At 40.5% G+C, this 24,388-nt stretch overlaps 1 long non-coding RNA gene across 1 annotated transcript; it reads right to left on the bottom strand.

The window, feature by feature from the left end:
* Nucleotides 1-796: 796 nt before the first annotated feature.
* Nucleotides 797-23,631, bottom strand: LOC116557688. Its single transcript, XR_004271652.1, has 3 exons — nt 23,188-23,631; nt 13,063-13,066; nt 797-806 (listed from the first exon to the last, which is right to left on the bottom strand). It is a non-coding gene; the product is annotated as an uncharacterized LOC116557688 (long non-coding RNA).
* Between the last annotated feature and the right edge of the window lie 757 nt (nt 23,632-24,388).

Below are 24,388 nucleotides of genomic sequence, written 5' to 3'. Positions count from 1 at the left end.
TTAGAAATTTCTTCCACCAGATACCCTAAATCACCTCTCTCAAGTTCAAAGTTCCACAAATATCTAAGGCAGGGAGCAAAATGCTGCCTGTCTCTTTGCTAAAACATAACAAGAGTCAGCTTTGCTCTAGTTCCCAACAAGTTCTCATCTACATTTGAGATCACCTCAGCCTGGACCTTATTGTTCATATCACTATGGTCAAGTTTGTTCAAATCCACTCAACAATTCTCTAAGAAGTTCCAATCTTTCCTGCATTTTTCTGTCTTCTGAGCCCTCCAAACTTTTCCAACCTCTGCCTGTTACACAGTTCCAAAGTCACTTCCACATTTTCATATATCTTTTCATGTCCTACTTCTGGTACCAATTTATGGTATTAGTCCATTTTTACACTGTTGATAAAGACATACCTGAAACTGGTCAATTTAAAAAAGGAAAAGGGTCATTGGACTTATGGTTCCATGTTTCTGGGGGGGCCTCACAGTCATGGCAGAAGGTGAAAGCCATATCTCACATAATGACAGACAAGAGATTGTGCAGGGAAACTCCCCTTTAAAACCATCAGATCTCATGAGAATCATTCACTCTCATGGAATGACCCGCCCCCATAATTCAATCAACTCCAATGGGGTTCCTCCCACATGATGTGGGAGTTGCTGGAATTACAATTCAAGATAAGACTTGGGTGGAGACATAGCCAAATCATATAAGGCATATCCAAAGAGGTTGAGGAAAAGAGAAGCTTTTTTTTTTTTTTTAATTGAGATAGAGTCTCACTCTGTCACCAGGCTGGAGTGCAGTGGCATGATCTCGGCTCATTGCAACCTCCACCTCCAGCATTCAGGTGATTCTTCCAGCCTCAGCCTCCCGAGTAAGTGAACTACAGGCATGTGCCACCAGGCCCAGCTAATTTTCTATGTGTATTTTTAGTAGAGACAAGGTTTCACCATGTTGGCCAGGAAGGACTTGATCTCCTGACCTCATAATCCACCTGCCTTGGCCTCCCAAAGTGCTCGGATTACAGGCATGAACGAACACTCCCAGCCATCTCTTGGTTTTTTAGTTTATTTTTCCATTAGTGTTTGACACAAGTAATTCCATGTTGATTCTGAAGACTTTCATATTGTGATAGTTTTATTTATCCAAATTTCAAACCTGTAGGAATAAAATTATTTTCCACTATAGATAAAATTTTATCCCCCACAAAAAAATTGTATGTTGATAATATTTAGAGATAAGGCCTTTGGGATTTAACTGGGTTTAGATAAGATCATAATGGTGGGGCCCTTGTGATGGGATTACTGTTCTTATTAAAAGTGGGAGAGGAAGAGAGAGATTTCTGTCCATCTCAGTGTGTGCACAAGGAAGAGGCCATGTGAGCACAAAGTAAGATGGTTACCTACAAGCCATGAGAACACACCACAAAATGAGGCCTACCCTGCTGACACCTTGACCATGGTCTTCCAGCCTCCAGAACTGTAAGCAGTAAATTCTGTCCTTAAGCCACCCAGGCTATGTTTATCTGTTATAAAAGCCCAAGCAGACTAAGACATTTATTGCTAAATATATTTTCAATAAACTTAAAATAAACAGTGAATGATATGGTTTGGCTCTGTGTCACCCCACCCCCACTCAAATCTCATTTTGAATTGTTATCTGATTTGTAATTCCCAGGTGTCAAGGGGAGGAACCTAGTGGGAGGTGATTGGATCATGGGGGCAGTTTCCCCCCACTATTCTCATGATAGTTAATTGTCATGAGATTTGGTTGTCTGGTAAGTGTGGGGTTCTTCCTCTTGGTGCACTTCTCTTTCTCCTGCCACCATGTAAGACATGCCTGCTTCCCCTTCTGCCATGATTATAAGTTTCTTGAGGCCTCCTGAGGCCTCTCCAGACATGTGGAACTGTGAGTCAATTAAACCTCTTTTCTTTACAAATTACCCAGTCTCAGGCAGTTCTTCATAGCAGTGTGAAAAAGAACTGAACATGGGCATAGGATCTAGAAATCGTTTCTGTTTTATCTCTTTTCCTTAATTATTATTTAACTAGTCATTATATAATTAATATTATTTCTTAACAACTCATAAAAATGTAGTTCCTAAGGTCAACAGAATGATTTTTTTGTAGAGAAGGCTTAGTTGCTAATTAAAAAAAGAGAAAGCAATACAATACTTAACTAGGGTAAAACAAAGAAAAGTTGGCTCTGAAAACAATCAAACAGAAAAAAAGCCTTGTATACAGAAAGCCTTGCTCAAAAATAAGCTGTATTCTTAGTGAAAGATGTAATACAAAGAGTGGAACTCTTTCCTTTAAAAAGAAAAAGAAAGAAATAGAGAAGCTTTCAATTAACAGACAGAAATGTGAAGCTGAAAAAACAAGCTTCGGCATTTACACTGAAAAAAAGAAATTGCAAACAAACAAGAAAGTTTAGAAAGAAGATGTATTTGGCCTTTGCCTTTTAAATAATGCCTTGGTATTACACTGCATTTAGTTCTCACTGTAAAACTTATCTAACCCAAGTTAATTACATTTCCAATGATAGTTGTGAGAGCAATTGCCAAGATTTACTACATAAATGACATAAATTTAGCTGCAGAATAATTAAGTCAGAATTTGAGTCCATACATTAAGCAATGGAAGCATAATTACATTCTTATGGATGTTTAAAACTTCACTTGCAATTCTATAAAAATGGATTCAGCACAGATTCAGATTGCATTCACTTTCATTTACACTTTCTTTTCTTCCAATTCTAATACAAAAAAAAATGCAAACTGTAATTTGGGTGGTGCTTTATAGACCACAGCGCATTTTTTATATATATAGGGAAATGAAATCTTTGTTCATTTCCTGCTTATGGCAGTACCAAGAGGTGGCTTGGAAGATTGCAGTGAGAGCAAGGGGTTTTGGCCTCACAATGAACTTCATCGTGACTTCATCTTTGCCTTCCCAAATAGCCATTCTATTAAAAATAAAACATAGTCATATGTGAGCTCACATGCATGTGCACACACATGCACACACACGTTCTTGCCAGTTAATGCATTTTGAACACAAGTCACTTGAATTTCTACCCAAACTGTCTACCTTAAATTCCTCCTAAATGAATGGATATTCAAAAGCCACATATGAATTTTAGATCCCAATGAAATCTATGCCTTTGTGTTTCCTCACTGATCTATCCATAGTTTTGATCCGCTGTATTTTTAAATTTTACACTTTCCACTATTATTATTGTTACTATTTTCCAGATAGTAAGATCTATTTTATATTCATCATTTTGATCCTGAAACTAACAACCAAATGTGTAACATTCTCTTATGTCTGTGTTTTGTGTTTTATAGCTTCCTAGTCCCACAGGATAGGACATGAAACAGAAGTTTATTACCCAGAATAGGAAATTTTAGAGCTCACATTCATTGCTATCAGTTGGGAACCAATTCTTTTTTCACCTAAAAAAAAAAAAAAAAAGAAACATCTGCAGCTATCTAATTAGTTTATACCAAGAATGATTAAGCAATGTAGTGTCAATTAACACATTTAATGTGAAGGAAGATATCTAGTACTTAATTGATATCCTGTTATTATTAAAAGTCATATGACAAATAGGAATAAAGCTAGCTAATAAGTCACTTTTCTATTCCTCTCAGTTGACTACCTAACAGCTAAATACTCCAGCTATTCCCACTGTACAGTCTCATTTACTGTTGCTCCTAGCAACCAATTTATATTTAATCATGTACAAGATCACTTATAGAGGGGAAAAATTAATCGTGATATCTGAATCACAAAGTAGAAAGGCAAAAAGCCTAAGATTAAATGTGTGTGATTGCTGTATATTGAATTGAGTGACTCTTTGGGATTAAAATTATTATAGCTTTGTTACTGAGTTGAGCCAATACTTTAATCCATGCAGGATTCTTATTATCTTTAGAGTGCTCCTCGATTCAGCAGTATAGACATCACCTGGGAGCATGTTAGAAATGCAAATTCTCAAGCCCCACCCCAGATCTACTAAAATATGCACTTTGACAAGATTCCCCCGGTGATTTAGATGCACATCAAATTTTGAGAAGCTTCTCAACTCTTCATGTCATTTTAAGTGCCTTACGGAAGGAGTCTTTCACCATTACCTTGAAAGGAAAAAAAAAGAAAAAAAAAAAAAACAAAGCTAAGTGCTGGAAGTCATTTCCTCATCAGTACACAACCCTCTTTGTTCCTAACTTCTAAATCCCCCAAGTACAATATTATTACCCCACGATTTAGTCATCACAATGTGATTATTCTGTTTTGACATTTTCTTTGTGTAATAGAAATAGCAGACATTAATGATATGACTAACCTTGGAACTAAAAATCAATATTTGCTCCTTTTCTTCCTATTTTAAAATCTCTACAAGAGCGCTGGATGATTTATTACAACTTTATTCAATAAACACTTTGGGGCACCTACTCTGGGCCAGGTATTGCTCTGGGGGCTGGAGATTCTGCCCTGCAAAATTCACACTCTATTATAGAAAGCAGCCATATCCACAAAGCATCAAAAGTCTGCCTGATTAATTTGCCTGAGAAGAAACAGAAGTGAAGTCTGAGCTGGAATACTAAGAACAATTAAGAGTCTGAGTCAGGTTGAGAGGGTATTTCAGGCAGAGAAGACAGCACATACATATGCACAGGACCAAGGAACAGCTAGGGATGTTTAGGGAGCTTCAGATGTTTTTGGGGTGGGTGAAAGTTTTAGCTCCAGAGATAAGCAAGTCTATGAAGATCATGCTGATTAAGAATGCTTAGTATCTTTTAGACATTCCTCTAAAATTTTTAATTTTTTTTAAGGTAGGAAAACTGTAGCCAATAAAATTTTAGGCTCTTTAAAAAATATTCAGAAGTTTTCTATTCTTAATTCCCAGAAACATCCATGCAATTTTAGCATTGAAACAGTATCTTCTAACTTTTTAACTACCTAGAACCCTTTATGATTAAAATGTCCCACATAGATCCTGTAATTTTTCAATATTTTGTCTATAAAAATATAGAATATATTTAAGCATATCCTTTATGACCATGCAATGCATATTTGCATTGTTAGCCTAAGAATTTTGGAGCCATAAGACTGTTCTTGAAGACCTCCAGGTTGGAAACCATGGATACCAACTAGGGCAAACCTTGTTCAGGTATAGAATGTTCCCCACAGCTCCCTAAACAGTGTAGGGGAGAAAAATATATATTTTTATTTCCTTCCACTCATCTTAGATTCATTGGCTAGGGCCCTACAAATTAGATTGACAGAAGATAACGTGTTAGTCTGCACTACTATCAACACTCGAGGCTGGGAAACTGATAAAGGAAAGAGGTTTATCTGGATCGCAGTTCTGCAGGATGTGCAAGCAGAGCACCAGCATACAGTTGGTTTCTGGTGAGGCCCAGAAGGATTTAATCACTGCAGAAGGTGAAGTTGGAGCAGGTGTGTCACATGGCAATAGAGGGAGCAAGAGAGATGTCAGGCTCTTTTTAACAACCAGCTCTCACATGAACTCACAGAGTGAGAGCTCACTCATTACCAAGCCATTCATGAGGGATTTGCCTACATGACACAAACAGCTCCCACCAGGCCCCATCCCCAACCTTAGGCATCACATTTCAACATGAGATTTAGAAGGAGTGTACATTCAACCATTATCAGACAGATTAGCAAGAGAAAAACAAACAGAAGTTTATTAGTAACAACAAGTGCATCACATTAGCACATGAAAATGCTCAGAGATAAGAAACTAAAAGGGGTCCTTAGAACTGGGAGTTATATACCATCTTAACAAAAGAAAATAAATGTGACAAGACAGGAAGAAAACTGAGTTTTTACAGCAACAAATTGTGGAAGGTAAGTATATGGAGGAATGAATAGAAAATAAAGCTACTTAGCCAAGTTTATTCTGTAGATTTCTCTGGTGCCATCTCTGGGCTGATAAGGATGTATAATTGTCCCCAGTGACTAACATCTTTCTTTCTTGGTAGAGAAACAAAACATTTACCAATTGATTTCCTGATTTTAGGCAAACAGGGACAAGGCACAGTTTTCCTTACATCTATTTCTTGTCAATTGCTTTCAGCTTAGAATAATCTTATGCCAGAGTGGCACATTTTGAGTGTCATATTCTGATCCCCTTTACCAATGCCAGTAGCAGTACTTCTAAGGTTGCCAGAATTTAAGTATGTCTAGGGAAGGCAGTCAGGAACACAGAATGCCACCTAAGAGAAATAATCTGTTTCTAGTCCATTTCTGTATCTTCACTTAGCCCGGTGCTTGATGTGTACTAACCATTTAGTACACTCAGAGTGAGTAATTTGAATAATAAATATGCTTAACACCTCAATTCATATCACTGTTTACTGGGCATTGTTTGCTAAGTTCTTTTCCTTTTTAAAATATGTGTGGCAATTTCTTGTTTCCTTATGAGAAAAGGGGAGGATGAAGTGTTTGCATCCAATGTGTGATTAACAGTAATTCCTGGAGGAGATGTCAATAACTAATGTGTGGCTAGTAAATCTACTATTACCATTAGACCTACATCCCAGGATAAGATGGAAGCTGGAATGAAAGGAGACTAGTCTTGGGTCTGGAAGAGAGACAAAACAAATCATGCCCTGGGAACTCCCTAATGCAAGTGGATGAGTCAGTCTGAGAAACATCCAGGATCCCCAAGGTACCAAACAGCACAATGCTGAGAGGAGACACTGGCCCTGCTGCAGGCTGAAATCATGGACCCCAGCTTTATCATCCTCAGAGGCACTTCTTGGAATCTGAGAAAACTTTTAGAACAACTGAAGGGAAATATCCTTTGCATCGCAGAAATGATTTTTAAAAAGATTATTAGTTCCACAAGGAAGCACCTGCTAAGAATATAAATAGACTCAAGGTTTAAGATAAACTAAAATGAGTAGTTCTTATATACCTGCATCATTCCTCAAAATCCAAATGCTTTCACATTCTCTGTCTTACTTGGACTGTAAGACCCACAGACTATCTAGAAGATGAATATGTTTGTCTTCATTTCGTAGATGAGAAAACTTAAGTTGAGAAAGGGTAAATAGCTTGCCCAAGATCACCTAACTTTTAAGTGACAGAGTCAGATGAAAATCTGAGTTACGATCCTTAATTAATTAGGAATGCTGAATAAAGGGGGCAGGAGGAGGCCTGATCACAGAGATATGAAGAGAAAGGGATGATTCTCCTCCTACTTTTTATCCTTTTATGATTGGTCTAGATTCCACAAGATGATGACCATCAAGCTTCAAGCTGGCTCAGTGCAGAGCACTAGGTCTTGGGAGATGTCGAGGTGTTTTACTGAAAAGAGCTCCATACCAGCTGAACAGTGAGAACACATGCACACAGGGAGGGAAACAACACACACTGGGTCTGTCGAGGGGGCAGGGGGAGGGAGACCATCAGGATAAATAGCTAATGCATGCAGGGCTTAACACCTAGTTGATGGGTTGATATGTGCAAGCCACCATACGTATACCTATGTAAAAAACCTGCATGTCCTGCACATGTATCCCAGAACTTAATTTTTTTTTTAAAAAAAGAGCTCCATATCAAAATAATTACAAACAAAATTAGAATGATATATTTATTAAATAGTTGCATTAAATAACCTTTAATAGGCAAAATGCATTGTATATCTCCAGAAGAATGTATATGTCAAGGTTTAATCAGCAAAATGAATTGTAGCTCTCCAGGAGGATATATATGTCAGCATTTTGAAACATTTCATTTTCATGAGTGATCATAAACATCTCACAGAAGCTATGAAACCAGGGGAATGATAAGCAAGCAAAATACAAACCTGTGCATATATGGCGTGACACTAAAGACAGAAGTGCAACACTCATTCAGTGGTGCCTCCACTGCCCTTTCCTTGCAGAGACCAAGGAAGGCTTGCAGAAGGAGCACCCCTCCAGAAAGCCTCTGTGAAACAAGCTGTACCAGGGATGTTCTTTGTAGCCCATGGCTACCTAAGTACTCAGTTTGTATTAAGCACTAGACCTTTGGATTTTAGCCAAGTCTCGAGTTTTGCAAGATGAAGGACTATAATCCTGTCTTCTTTTATTCCTCACATTTAACATTGATTGTGCAACTACTACCCACTCTGATAACCACCACCAGACACTACAAAGTTCTCCCCCGACACAGGAATTCCGAAGTGAATGAGTGAATGAATGAATGAATGGCATCATGGTTAAATATGATTCAGAATTAAGTCCCTAGTCATTTGTGACCAGTCTAAAAATGCTAAGGTAATTTTTTCTTTCTTTTTGTTTAAAGAGGCAGTAAAATGGCCAGTTATAAAATCTTCCTAGTAATATCTGGCAATTTCAATCTCTGTGGTTTAGTTACTGCTATATATGGTGCCCCCTTTGCTATTCAAACTAAAATAGTTTAATTTATGATTCTATTTCTTTGTTCATGAACACGAAATACCAAAAAAAATGAGGACCATGTGTAAAAAGGGCACTGCCAGGTCCCTGAAGGAGGATCCATGCTAGCAGTGAGAAGTAATTTACAGCTTTAGCGAACACTTTTGGAATTGAATATAGAATGTTCATTACTTCCTCTGATAGTAAGGATAACAACAGCAATTACTATTATAGTAGTCAACAGTTTTGAGGACTTACAAAATTCCAAGCACTATTTTAAGCATTAGACTGGTGTTAACTCACTTAATCTTCACATCAAACTTAATGAATTAATTTTTCATTCCCTTAAACAGTGAAGGAAAATCGAGAGTCAGGGCCATTGAGTAATTTGCCCAAGGTTGAGCAGCTTGTCAATGAAACCCGTAGGCTCATACACTCAAAAAGCCAAATGCCAGGGAACAAATAGAATCTATTAAAGCATCAGGGGACATCAGTTCCCCTGAGCCAACACCACCTGCTTTCAGTGTTTTCATTGGTGACATGAAGAGGTTTCTATTAGAATTAAATCCTTCAAGATTGAAAAATCAGGTGAACAAATCTAGATTAAGGGACCAGAGCTTAGAGTAAAGGTGTGATGGTCACATTCCTGCTGAGAACTTCTGATGGAAAAAATGCAAATTTCCTCTGGAGTTTCATTTTTCATGATTCTTATGTTTTAAGGAAGTGGGGTTCTGTTTTCTAAAGGCTTCTCTTTTCTTTTCTTTTTTTTTTCAAATAATAATAAATAAAATGTCTATTGTAACAGGTGGCTCTTTATACAAAAGGCACCAAAACAGAAGCAGCAGCAGCTGTGGAGGAGGGTGTTCCAAGCCACATATTAAAATGAAGTATCATTTGTTTTTATAAAGAGATGTTTATTTTGTGATAATGGAAACAATTAATAGCAACATATGCTGCAGGGTGCATACCCACCAGTAATTAATGTGGCATTAATTTAGCTGCTTTTAAGGAAATGTAATAAATTTGAAAAAGCAGCAGAGTTTCCGCACTCCTCTCAAACATTAACTGGCTCTGTTTCAACAACCGAGTCCCTGTCCTGTTTGGATGCCTCATACCACATGCAAGTTCTTCAGTCTGAGCCTGATCCTCATAACAATGATGAAGAAAGTGCTTTGTGCTCCTAATTGAATATTGCAGGCATTTGAAACAGAGATCCAGGAGTGAGCAGTAATTATTTAACTTAAGAACAGCTGTGAACTGACACCATTAATGTCCATCTACCTTCATTTACACTTGAAGCAATATGGCTGTTTTCAGCAAAATTTAAATTAAAGAAACCTGGATTTAAATATGAAAGTAAAGATCATCGCATGAAAAATGATACCTTAGCTGGCCACAAAAGGCACATCCCAGCCAGCGTAATTAGGCTTTGAGGGTATAACTCTGTAACTCAGAGGCGGTGGGTTGCAGGTAACAAAATCAGTGGCCAGCAGGGATTCAAGCCTTTCTGTCAGAACCAGGGACAAGGACTTGGTTTAATGTCTGTTTGGTTTTAACACCAAAAATCATGCTTCTTGCCTCTGTCCTTTCCCATTTTAGTTTATGAAATACACTTGATGCAAACTTTGCTTTCTCGCTCAAAACTGACCCAGGGGCAGTTGAATCCCAGATTGTATTCAGCTGGACAAACTTCAGGATTAAGAATCGGCATTTAAACCCCCAAGTCTGTTGAATCCTGTTGAACCCCGTATGTCTCTAAATTAGCAAAGCAGAAAACGTTTGGTGTAGAAAGCACTGGATTATAAGCCAGGGAATCAGGAGTCCTGTCCTATTATCTGAGCAAGTCAGTTCCCGGCTTAGACCCTTTGACAGCTATTAGGTCAGTGCAAAAGTAATTGTGGTTGTTGCCATTGATAGTAATGGCAAAACTACAATTATTTTTGCACCAACCCAATATGCCATAATACCATAGACTGGGTGATTTATAAACAACAGAAATTTATTTTTCACAGTTCTAGAATCTAGGAAATTCAAGATCAAGCTCCCTGAAGACTGAGTGTCTGGTAAGGACCATCTTCTCACTATAACCTCACAAGGCGGAAGGGGCCAGGGTTCACTCTGGGGCTTCTTTTTCAAGGTAGCATCCCATTCATAAGGGCTTCTCTCTTATGACCTATCTGCTCTCCAAAGACCCCATCTCCTAATATCATCCTATCCAGGGTAAGGATTTCAACATATGAATTTGGGGGATCACAAAGTTTCAGAGCCATTTCTGTAAAAGAAGTTGGATCCCAGGGTTATAAAACTCTACTTCTAAGATCTAAAAACTTCTGTCACTTGAGGTCCTAGCATTAAATGCTTTACCTTATCTTGTATACTCTTAGTTTTAGATTACGATTCAATGTGGATTAGTAAAATGAATGCTGAGCAAAGACAGGAAATCTCCATATTCTGGGTTGTTGATACTGAAAGTGTGTCCTGATCAACAGCAGTGACATCAGCGGGGTATATTAGAAATGGCGAACCCCACCACCACCACCAGCACTAGTCAGAACCTACCAGACAGACCCCAACACGAGTCCAAAAGGATTCATATCTGAGCAGCACTGCGCCCATTCTGGCCTTGCCCCTGGCTAACTAGCAATTTGACAGGTTCTATAGATGATGAAGATACCGTTCTTATTTTTAGAGATGAGCCCTCATCATCTTTGTTCCCAACGAGACATTTTTCTAATGAGGTAACATATATGAAAGCCCTGGAAAACTGCAAAGGGCTAGGCTGATGTAGAATATCGTTGAATGTCTTCCAAAGAAAATGAACTATAATATTTGGTGAACTTATTTCTGAGATTCAGATATGAGTTCAGCAGTTTTAATGTGATCCCATAACCCAAGAACGGACACCTTCATGTACTTCAAAGTCTGAAAAATCACTTGTAAGTAAGCTCACTCTCCCTCAATTCTTATACAAGTCTGGAGAGTTCTCCTGAGTTCCAGACTCATGCCTTAGACACCCGTGAGGTTCTCCCACAGCCACAAACACTCCACTCATCCTCAACAGAACATGTCCTTCTAAAGCCTTAAATCTGCTTCAGTCCCTGCTTCAGCGAACAGCCCAACTTCTACCCACTTGCTCAAGCCAAAAGTTTGGGGGTTCTCCTTCACCCTTTTTTTTCTGTCATCCCATATACCTCTAATTACATTTCCTTTTGAGTTAGCTCCAAATATTGTGGGATCTCTTCACTTATTTTTAAGCCTCCTTGTTCCCACCCTAGTCTGCAAATTACTATCTCTTCTGTGCAGTTGCCCTAGCCTACTCCACACTCATGAACTTCAGTCTTATCCCGCAAGACAGAGTGATCTTTCTCAAACATCGATCTGACCCTGTTATTGCTCTGCTTAAAATCCTTCCAGAGCTCCTCATTACCAGTGCAAGATCTAAACTCCTTCATATGGACTACAAGGACCTTCACACCCTGGCCTAGGCATTCCACCTCATTTTTTTTTTCACTCCCCAATTCTGCCTTGTGCTAGAGAAAGTCTGAATCACTTGCAGTTCTACCAAACTCACCAGGCTCCCTCTTGTCTCCAAGTCCTCTCATGGGCTCCTCCCCTCGCTGACATACCACCTGGACCCTCACTGCCTGACCTGCAGAGTGCAGCTAGAGCTTCCTCTCTTACTTTCTCTGACTCCTCCCTGCCCTCCCCTTACCCAAGCTATTTCTGACAAATTTCCTTTGTGATCACAGCATTTTGTGTCCATACTACCCCAAATCAGGAATGAGATGAGACAGAGAGAAAAGGTCAAGAGTACAGGCTATTGGGCTAGACTGTGACATATTGACTCTGTCCTCTACCAGCTGTGTGAAAAACTGCTTGGTACCTCAATTTTCCCATCTGTAAATTGAGATAAAGATAACAGTCCCGATATAATACGTGGGGGGACGATCCAAGATGGCCGTTTAGGAACAGCTCAGGATTGCAGCTCCCAGTGAAAGCGCAGAGGGTGAGTGGATGCCGCGTTTTTATTGCCCACAGACTAGGAAATTCCCGGGCAGAGGTGCTCCACGCTCGCCAGCGCGGCTGTTGTGGCCAGCGCCGCTGCTCTGCCCCGCGCGGCGGCTTTGTCAGCGCCCCGGAGCCGCGGTTCTCCGTACAAAATACACCGGTCCGGGGGCCCTTTTGGCTGGCGATTGGAGCCACGGGAAGTCGCCCATACGCTGGTTCAAAAAGGGGACTGAGCAGAGAACCAGGACAGTAGATTCCAGGGCAAAAAAAAGAAAAAAAAGCGCCACAAACCTCAGTGCCGCTGTTTAAGCCAGCGCAGTGAGTGGCCGCAGGGGAAAACAAACAGACCCCGGCGCCTCTTCAACAGGCGACTGGAACACCAACTTAAAAAAGGCTCTGAGGCAGGGAGCCAGGCGATCAGGCTCGGCTGGCCCCACCCCCACAAAAGAACAGCAATCAGAAACTCTGGATTGAGAGTTTCACAGCAAGTGCAGCTGAACCCAGGACGGTCCAGCTCTGTGGGGGAGGGGCGTCCGCCATTACCGAGGCAGCCCGCCGTTGCCAAGGCAACCCGCCACAGCAGAGACTCTGCCCCAACAGAGGCGGGCCACCATCGCCAAAGCAGTTCTAACTACACCCATATAAACAGGACTGCAGGGAAGTTCACTTGTCAGCGGGGCGGAGCCCACAGCAGCTCAGCAAAGCTGCTATAGGCCGACAGTGACTAGGCTGCCTCCTTGCTGGGCTGGGCAGGTCTGAAGGAGAAAAAAAAAAAAAAAAAAAAAAGAAGGCAGCAGCATAACGGAAACTCATAAATAAAGCCCTAAATCCCTGGGACAGAGCACCTGGGAACAAAAAGCAGTTTATGAGTTCTGCTGCAGCAGACCTAAAAGTACCTGCCCAGCAGCTCTGAATGAACAACAACAGAGCTCGCAGCTCACCATTTGAGCTCCTATAAAGAAGAGACCGTCTCCTCAAGCAGCTCCCTGACGCCTATATATCCAAAAAGACACCTCATAAAAGAGAGATCAGATTGACACTAGGCGGGTATCCTTCTGGGACAAAGATAGCAGAAGAAGAAAACTGGTAACAACCCTTGCTGTTCAGCAGCTGCTGCAGGTGAACCCCAGGCAAGCAGGGCCTGGAGTGAACCTCAGCAGACCTACAGCAGAGGGGCCAGACCGTCAGAAGGAAACCAAGAAACAGAAATAACCTCATCATCAACAAACAGAACGTCAATCTGAAAGATTTGAGACCCAATCTGAAAGCCAGCAACTACAAAGTCGACAGGTGGATAAATCCTTAAAGATGGGAAGAAACCAGCGAAAAAAGGATGAAAACACCCGAAACCAGAACACCTCTCCTCCTAAAAGGGATCACAACTCCTCACCAGCAAGGGAACAAGGTTGGATGGAGAACGAGTGAGATGAAATGTCAGAATCAGACTTCAGAAGGTGGGTAGTAAGAAACTTCTGTGAACTTAAAGAACATGTTCTAACCAAATGCAAAGAAACTAAGAACCTTGAAAAAAGATTTGACGAAATGCTAACAAGAATGGACAAAATAGAAAGGAACATAAGTGAATTGATGGAGCTGAAAAACGCAACACGAGAACTTCGTGAAGCATGCACAAGTATCAACAGCCGAATGGACCAAGAAGAAGAAAGGATATCAGAGGTCGAAGATCAACTTAATGAAATAAAACGGGAAGGCAAGACTGGAGAAAAAAGGGTAAAAAGGAATGAACAAAGTCTCCAAGAAATGTGGGACTATGTGAAAAGACCTAATCTACGTTTGATAGGCGTACCCGAATGCGACAAAGAGAATGAATCCGAGCTGGAAAATACTCTTCAGGATATTATCCAGGAAAACTTCCCCAACCTAGCAAGGCAGGCAAACATTCAAGTCCAGGAAATACAGAGAACACCACAAAGATATTCGTCAAGAAGAGCAACCCCAAGGCACATAATCGTCAGATTCACCAGGGTCGAAATGAAGGAGAAAATACTAAGGGCAGCCAGAGAGAAAGGTCGGGTTACCCATAAAGGGAAGCCCATCAGACTCACAGCAGATCTCTCAGCAGAAACCCTACAAGCCAGAAGAGAATGGGGGCCAATATTCAACATCCTTAAAGAAAAGAACTTTCAACCCAGAATCTCCTATCCAGCCAAACTAAGCTTCATAAGTGAAGGAAAAATAAAATCCTTTGGGAACATGCAAGTACTCAGAGATTTCGTCACCACCAGGCCAGCTCTACAAGAGCTCCTGAAAGAGGCTCTACACATATAAAGGAACAACAAGTACCAGCTCAACTAAAGGGCAAAACAGCCAGCTAGCACCAAAATGGCAGTATCAAATTCACACATAACAATATTAACCCTAAATGTAAATGGACTAAATGCCCCAATCAAAAGACACAGACTGGCAAATTGGATCAAAAGACAAAACCCATCGGTGTGCTGTATCCAGGAAACCCATCTCACATGCAAGGATACACAAAGGCTCAAAATAAAGGGATGGAGGAAGATTTACCAAGCAAATGGAGAGCAAAAAAAAGCAGGAGTTGCAATTCTCATCTCTGATAAATTAGACTTTAAAACAACAAAGATCATAAGAGACAAACAGGGACATTACATAATGGTAAAAGGATCAATGCAACAAGAAGAGCTAACGATCCTAAATATATATGCACCCAATACAGGAGCACCCAGATACATAAGGCAAGTTCTTAATGACTTACAAAGAGACATAGACTCCCACACAATTATAGTGGGAGACTTTAACACCCCATTGTCAACATTAGACAGATCAACCAGACAGAAAATTAACAAGGATATCCAGGACTTGAACTCAGACCTGGACCAAGCAAACCTAATAGACATTTACAGAACTCTCCACCCCAAATCCACAGAATATACATTCTTCTCAGCACCACATCACACCTACACTAAAATTGACCACATAATTGGGAGTAAATCACTCCTCAGCAAATGCAAAAGAACGGAAATCATAATAAACAGTCTCTCAGACCACAGTGCAATCAAGTTAGAACTCAGAATACAAAAACTAACTCAGAACCGCACAGCTTCATGGAAACTGAACAACTTGCTCTTGAATGTTGACTGGATAAACAATGAAATGAAGGCAGAAATAAAGATGTTCTTCGAAACCGAGAATGAAGAGACAACATACCAGAATCTCTGGGACACATTTAAAGCAGTCTCTAGAGGAAAATATATAGCAATAAGTGCCCACATGAGAAGCAAGGAGAGATCAAAAATTGACACCCTATCGTCAAAACTGAAAGAGCTAGAGGAGCAAGATCAAAAAAACTCAAAGTCTAGCAGAAGACAAGAAATAGCTAAGATCAGAGCAGAACTGAAGGAGATAGAGACACAAAAAACCCTTCAAAAAATCAATAAATCCAGGAGCTGGTTTTTTGAAAAGATCAACAAAATAGACCACTAGCCAGATTAATAAAAAAGAAAAGAGAGAATAACCAAATTGATGCAATAAAAAACGATAAAGGGGATATCACCAGATTCCACAGAAATTCAAACCATCATCAGAGATTATTACAAACAACTCTACGCACACAAACTAATAAACCTGGAAGAAATGGATAAATTCCTGGACACTTGCCTCCTGCCAAGCCTAAACCAGGAAGAAGCCGAAACCCTGAACAGACCCATAACAAAGTCTGAAGTTGAGGCAGCAATGAAGAGCTTACCACCCAAAAAAAGCCCAGGTCCAGATGGGTTCACAGCTGAATTCTACCAGACATACAAAAAGGAGCTGGTACCATTTCTTCTGAAACTATTCCAAACAATACAAAAAGAGGGAATTCTTCCCAAATCATTTTATGACACCAACATCATCCTGATTCCAAAACCCGGCAGAGACTCAAGAAGTAAAGAAAACTACAGGCCAATATCCATGATGAACATAGATGCAAAAATCTTCAATAAAATACTGACAAGCCGATTGCAACAGCACATCAAAAAGCTTATCCACCATGATCAAGTAGGCTTCATCCCGGGGATGCAAGGCTGGTTCAACATACGCAAGTCTATAAACGTAATTCACCACATAAACAGAACCAAAGACAAAAACCACATGATTATCTCAATTGATGCAGAGAAGGCCTTTGACAAAATTCAACAGCCCTTTATGCTAAAAACACTCAAAAAGCTAGGTATCAATGGAACGTATCTCAAAATAATAAAAGCTATTTATGACAAACCAACAGCCAATATCATACTGAATGGGCAAAAACTGGAAGCATTCCCTTTGAAATGTGGCACCAGACAAGGATGCCCTCTCTCACCACTGCTATTCAATATAGTATTAGAAGTTCTAGCCAGAGCAATCAGGCAAGAAAAAGAAATAAAGGGCATTCAAATAGGAAAGGAGGAAGTCAAATTGTCTCTATTTGCAGACGACATGATTGTATATCTAGAAGACCCCATTGTCTCAGCCCCAAACCTCCTGAAGCTGATAAGCAAGTTCAGCAAAGTCTCAGGATACAAAATCAATGTGCAAAAATCACATGCTTTCCTATACACCAATAACAGACTTAAAGAGAGCCAAATCAAGAACAAACTTCCATTCACAATTGCCACAAAGAGAATAAAATACCTAGGAATACAACTAACAAGGAATGTAAAGGACCTCTTCAAGGAGAACTACAAGCCACTGCTCAACGAAATAAGAGAGGACACAAACAGATGGAGAAACATTCCATGTTCATGGTTAGGAAGAATCAATATCGTGAAAATGGCCATACTGCCCAAAGTAATTTACAGATTCAATGCTATCCCCAGCAAGCTACCAATGACCTTCTTCACAGAACTGGAAAAAAACACCTTAAACTTCATATGGAACCAAAAGAGAGCCCGCATAGCCAAGTCAATTCTAAGCAAAAAGAACAAAGCGGGGGGCATCAACTACCAGACTTCAAACTATACTACAAGGCTACAGTAATCAAAACAGCATGGTACTGGTACCAAAACAGAGATATAGACCAATAGAACAGAACAGAGGTCTCAGAGGCAACACAACATATCTACAACCATCTGATCTTTGACAAACCAGACAAAAACAAGCAATGGGGAAAGGATTCCCTGTTCAATAAATGGTGTTGGGAAAGCTGGCTAGCCATGTGCAGAAAGCAGAAACTGGACCCCTTCCTGACACCTTACACTAAAATTAACTCCAGATGGATTAAAGACTTAAACATAAGACCTAACACCATAAAAACCCTAGAAGAAAATCTAGGCAAAACCATTCAGGACGTAGGTGTAGGCAAGGACTTCATGACCAAAACACCAAAAGCATTGACAACAAAAGCCAAAATAGACAAATGGGACCTAATCAAACTCCACAGCTTCTGCACAGCAAAAGAAACAATGATTAGAGTGAATCGGCAACCAACAGAATGGGAAAAAAATTTTGCAGTTTACCCATCTGACAAAGGGCTGATATCCAAAATTTACAAAGAACTAAAGCAGATTTACAAGAAAAAAACTAACAAGCCCATTCAAAATTGGGCAAAGGATATGAACAGACACTTCACAAAAGAAGACATACGTGAGGCCAACAAACATATGAAAAAATGCTCATCATCACTGGTCATTAGAGAAATGCAAATCAAAACTACATTGAGATACCATCTCACGCTGGTTAGAATGGCGATCATTAAAAAATCTGGAGACAACAGATGCTGGGGAGGATGTGGAGAAATAGGAACACTTTTACACTGTTGGTGGGAGTGTAAATTAGTTCAACCATTGTGGAAGACAGTGTGGCGATTCCTCAAGGACATAGAAATAGAAATTCCATTTGACCCAGCAATCCCATTACTGGGTATATATCCAAAGGATTACAAATCGTTCTACTATAAGGACACGTGTACACGAATGTTCATTGCAGCACTGTTTACAATAGCAAAGACCTGGAACCAACCCCAATGCCCATCGACGATAGACTGGATAGGGAAAATGTGGCACATATACACCATGGAATATTATGCAGCCATCAAAAACAATGAGTTTGGGTCCTTTGTAGGGACATGGATGAACCTGGAAACCATCATTCTCAGCAAACTGACAGAAGAGCAGAAGATCAAACACCGCATGTTCTCACTCATAGGCGGGTGTTGAACAATGAGAACACATGGACACAGGGAGGGGAGCACTACACACTGGGGGCAGTTGGGGGGAAATAGGGGAGGGACGGTGGGGGGTGGGAAGCTGGGGAGAGATAGCAAGGGGAGAAATGCCAGATGTAGGTGATGGGGAGGAAGGCAGCAAATCACACTGCTATGTGTGTTCCTATGCAACAATTTTGCATGTTCTTCACATGTACCCCCAAACCTAAAATGCAATAAAATAAATAAATGGGGAAAAAAAAAAAGATAACAGTCCCCTTTTCAAAGAGTGATTGTGAGGATTGAGAACAGTCAAACACATAAAATACTCAGATTGGTGCTTGGCACATAGGAAATACTCAATAAATACTCATTTTATTAGGAATTTCCTTTTTGGTTATCTTCCTCATGAAAGCCCAAGCTTTTTGACATCTGTAACTTGAGCATTAGGAGAGGCCTCAGACCACATGGTTCTAATATTTACTTTGGAACTTAGCAGCTACATGACAGTGGACAAGTTGCTTAACCTTTCAGAGCCTCAATTTCCTCAGCTGCACAGTGGTGCAAAAATAGTGCCTGCCCGTGAGTTATGAAAATACATTGTAAAGAACTTAGATCCCTGGAATTTAGTAAGGCCTTGATGGAAAGATATTAGCTGTTAGTATTGCTTCTATTATTGCTGGTAATTTTTGTTTGGTTTTATATACTCAATGTTTTATAACATACATAACAGATGCCCAATAAATGTCTATTGAGTTGATATTAATTAGCCAGTACACTGGATCAAGTCTAAAAGTGACTCAGCTTTAGGAAATTCAGCTTCCTCTTTTCTATTTCCATTGCCATGGACAGCAGGCAATTGCTGAGGCTAACACTGCATTTCCCTGCTTCAATCCACAGAGAGGTTGACAGCATTTACCCCTCAGGAATTAGACTTGAAGGCAAAATAACTGATTCCTGGATGCTTGGAGATGGCTGGCTCCTGCAGGACAGAGGTCAACATGTAATCCCTAGTCACCATAATGACTCCATGCTCTGAACCACTCTTTTTAAAAAAGCTTCAGTAAAATGAATTAAGTTAAAGCTGCTACAGTCAAAGCTGTTCAGTCTGACATGAGAAAATAAACCCAGAGAGGCCTTAGAAATCTATCTTGGAAAGTTTGAAAAATGAGTTCCTTTTTACTAAAAAATGCTGCTCTTATCCCTCTGAAGCAATAGCCAATTTCACGTCTTTCTCAGTGCTGGACACTTCCAAAGAAGCAGCTTGGGAAGTTGTACTAACATTGCTTTGTGTGTGTGTACATGTGTGTGTATATGTGTGTGTGCACATGTACATGAGTGTGTACGTGTGGATGTTGTGAGAACAAGGAGAGAGAAATGTCAATGGACATCTCTTTCCCCCTACCCCTGGTGGTGATATGAACAGGAGACAGGGAAATACTAGGTAGAAGATGGTGGTTCCCCAGCAAAGGCCCCACCCTCAAGCCTGGAAACTCACAGCCCTAAATGGGAACAGGCATTGCTGTTTCACACCCAAAGGTTGACTTCAGACCCACCACACCCCCCTATCCTGCACCCATATAAACTCCAGACCCCAGGCTTCAGAAGCAGATGAGGAAGAGATGAACTGAAGAGCAGAAGAGCGGCAGAATGACATGGCAGAAGGAAGAGAAGGAGCTGAACGCTGAGAGTTCAGCTGGAAGTGGTCAGAGAGGAGATTAGCTGTTGGACAGCCCAACTCCAAGGGAAAGATCATCTTCCCACTCCATCCACTTTTCAGCTCCCCATCCATTTCACTGAGAGCCACCTCCACCACTCAATAAAACCCCAGCATTCATCCTTCAAGTCCATGTGTGACCTGATTTTTTCCTGGACACTGGACAAGAGCTCAGGATAAAGAAAGCTATCACACTGGCCCTCTGCCCTTGCAAAAAGACAGAGGGTCCACTGAACTGCCTAACACTTAAGCCATCCATGGATGGCAAGGGTAAAAGGGCACACTAACACACACTCATTTAGGCTTCAGGAATTGCAGACACCACCCCTGGATGCTGCCCCAGCTCCTGCACCTGCCTATCTGCATGCTCCCATCACATAAGGGGTTTGAGTGCATACAGTGGCCAAAAAGATGAGCCACACTTCTGTTGCATGTCCTGCTAGGGGCAGTCAGGAAACTCTCCCATTTCATTGGGATGTGTATTTTCTTCTTTATGCTTTACTATATTTTATTTCCTGCTATATAAATGTATTAATAAGCAAGAAATATTTTCAACTCCACTAGTGTACTAAACTCTTTCTACCTTTTGGCTTCTTTGAATGATTTCTGGGAAATTCTCATAATTTTCCACTACCTCTGAAAAATTTCTCCAAACCACTTTCTCATCCCTCTTATATTCTTTCATGACACCATTCATTTGGCTTCATGAGTCGCTCACAATTTGCATACAATTGTTATCTTTAGGGCTATGATTCTTTGGGAAGTATCTGTCTTCCCCTTTAGACCATGAGTTCTGATAGGCCAAATGCCAGCAGTCTTTCATACCCTGTAGCTCAGGCCTGGCACAGTGTGTGAATGAATAAACTTATCCTTGCATCTCCTGCATGGGACCACACAGGCATGGCATGAATGACCACTCACATCCCTGCTGCAGATGTTGCTGCTATGGCCATCAGGACACAGAAAGTACCCAGGCCTGAGTCAGAGGAGACCTTATAAGAAGCAAGATGTAAGAAGGGTTCAGGGTTTCAACAGATTTTAAGGCATGAAAATTAGGGTTTGGTTGGCGTAGCCAGTGTAGGGTAGCTAGGATAGATACAGCATTTGAGGCCGGTAACTTAGCTGCAGTCCTGCACCCTTACACTACAGTTCACAGTGTCCGACTTCTATCAGCCCTGAGCACCTGCCTGGTTTCACCTGAGGGCTCTCTCTGGCCACCAGAAGCAGCTCTGCCTATATACACCACAAAACAGAAAGACGGGGAGGTAATTCCCAGCTGATGGAAGCTGGTTTGTAAACAGTACGGCTCCCTCGTCCTTGGGTTGAATATTGCTGGGATATGTGCTCTGTACTGTCTCTCAGGTTTACTCCGTAAGGTTAAACACCAGGCTGTTGCCCTACACCAGTGTTGAAGAGGGACCTGTTAATCTCCAGGAATGGTGTCAACTCCCAGGAAAGCATCAGACCCAGGCACTTCTGCTAAAGAACTCAAAGTCTGGTGGCCATGACAAACTCAGAAATAGATCATTAAAATGTGATACTGGGTAGCAAGGGCAATGCCAAAGGTGTGTTCAGCAGGCTTGAAATCACAGGGGGTTCCAGGAAGAAGATGCTGAGTGCCTTAGGAGCAGGTACACAATGATTCTCCAGCTCACAGTGGACACTTCACAACCTCATTCTCAAAGGCACAAATTACCTGCCTGCTACAAAGAACTCAGGGTAGGAAAAGAACAAGCTGGGTTTGGCACTCTAAGATTCTTGGTGAAGATTTTAAAAGTCACTAGCTTAAAAACCTCACAAAGCTTCCTGGAGCAAGAGAGGTTCTTTTCAGGATCAGAAAATAGGCAAGTTTTATATTACACAATATAAACATCTACCTTCACTTTTTTGTTTACTCCACAGAGACAGCCGGCAGAATGCTTCCTCAGAATCAAAGCATAGGACTCCTCCTGAAATTGCACCTCTATAATCTAGCATCTTTAGAGTATATAAAAGGTTTTTGTGGTTCAAAAACTCAATGACAAAATCTAATTTGATACCGAGCAAATTAAATTTCTATTGAGGAATTTTAAGAAAAAGATGAAATGTTATTGTAACTTATAGCTACACAAAGCATAAGCTCTATATAAATATATCATGAAAAGGATTTTTCATGATTCAAACTACATGAAATACTTCTAAAAGCTATCTTGACATGTTGTAATTATTTCTAGATTCTATTAAGTTTTGAGGCTCCAAATGTTGTTCCCCTTTACAGTGTTTGTCACTACTTAAAAGGGGACTAAGGGCCAGGCGTGGTGGCTCATGCCTGTAATCCCAGCACTTTGGGAGTCCGAGGTGGGCAGATCATCTGAGGTCGGGAGTTCAAGACCAGACTGACCAACATGGAGAAATCCCATCTCTACTAAAATACAAAATTAGCCAAGCATGGTGGCGCATTCCTGTAATCCCAGCTACTTGGGTGGTTGAGGCAGAATTGCTAGAACCTGGAAGGTGGAGGTTGCAGTGAGCTGAGATCACATCATTGCACTCTAGCCTGGGCAGCAAGAACAAAATTCCATATCAAAATTTAAAAAAAAAAAATGGGGGAGACTAAGGGCATATACAGGAATAGGGCATGAGCTATATATATAGTAGCTGCTAATATGGTTTGTGACAGATTTTCTTTTTTAAATTTTATTTGACAAATCATAATTATACATACCCATGAAGTACATAATGGTGTTCCCATACATATGTATAGTGATCAGGTCAGTGTATATATCCATCTTCAAAGATTTGCCATTTCTTTGTGTTGGGAATGTTCAATATCCTCCTTCTAACCACTTGAAACTATATTATTGATAACTATAGTTATCCTACAGTGGTACAGAATGTGGGTCTACAACCCTGGGGCCACTGACTCACACAGGGCCGCATAGCAGGAGATGAGCAGCAGGCAAGCAAATGGAGCTTCCTCTGTATTTACAGCCACTTCCCACTGCTTGCATTACTGCCTGAACTGCACACCTGTCTGATCAGCAGTAGCATCGGATGTGAACTGCTCATGTGAGGGATCTGAGTTGTGCATTCCTTATGAAAATCTCATGCCTGATGATCTGTCCTTGTCTCCCATCACCCCCAGATGGGACTGTCTAGTTGCAGGAAAACAAGCTCAGGGCTCTCACTGATTCTACATTATAGTGAGTTGTATAAATATTTTATTATATATTACAATGCTATAATAACAGAAATAAAGTGCACAATAAATGTAGAGCACTTGAATCATCCTCACCATTCCCCCACCTCGCCCCTGGGTCCATGGAAAAACTGTCTTCCATGAAACTGGTCCCTTATGCCAAAAAGGTTGGGGACTGCTGGTATGGAGTACTAGAACTTGTTCCTTCTATTGAGCTGGAATTTTGTATCCTTTAACAAATCTCTCCCTATCCTTCCTTTATCTCTATCCTTTCCAGTCTCTAATATTTTCTTTTCTGCTTTTTACTTCTGTGTTATCAACTATTCTTAGCTTCCCACATGAGTGAGAATATGCAATATTTAACTTGTTGTGTATGGCTTATTTTACTTAACATAATGTCCTCCAGTGCCAACCATGTTGCCACGGATGACAGGATTTCAATCTTTCTATGACTGAATAGTATTCTATCATGTATATTTACCACATTTTCTTTATCCATTCATCTACTGTTGGACATCTAGGTTAATTCCATATCTTAGCTATTGTAAATACAGCTGCAATAAATAAGAGGCTGCCACCCTTTCTTTTAATACAATGATTTCCTTTCCTTTGGATAAATTCCCAATTGTAACATTGCTGGATTATATAGTATTTCTATTAGATTTTCATTTTTTGTGCCAAATTTGTTAATGTATACCCTTATTCGTTTAAGAGAAAAGGTAAATGTAAATTTCAGAGGAACATAAAACCATTCTCCAGAGCAACAATATCAAATATATAAGTTAGAGTATCAAGTCAAGTACTTGGGTAGCACCTTAAAGGGCCTCTCCAGCTATAAAGCACAAGGCTACCAAGAGAAGATCTGACAATTATTAAACCTGATATGACTTTTAATGTATTATAAGTAATAATTATCTACACTCAAAATGT

Source organism: Sapajus apella, unplaced genomic scaffold, assembly GCF_009761245.1.
Source record: "Sapajus apella isolate SASKATOON/1434 unplaced genomic scaffold, GSC_monkey_1.0 scaffold20, whole genome shotgun sequence".
Lineage (NCBI taxonomy): Eukaryota > Metazoa > Chordata > Mammalia > Primates > Cebidae > Sapajus > Sapajus apella.
This window is presented reverse-complemented; position numbering and strand designations above follow the sequence as displayed.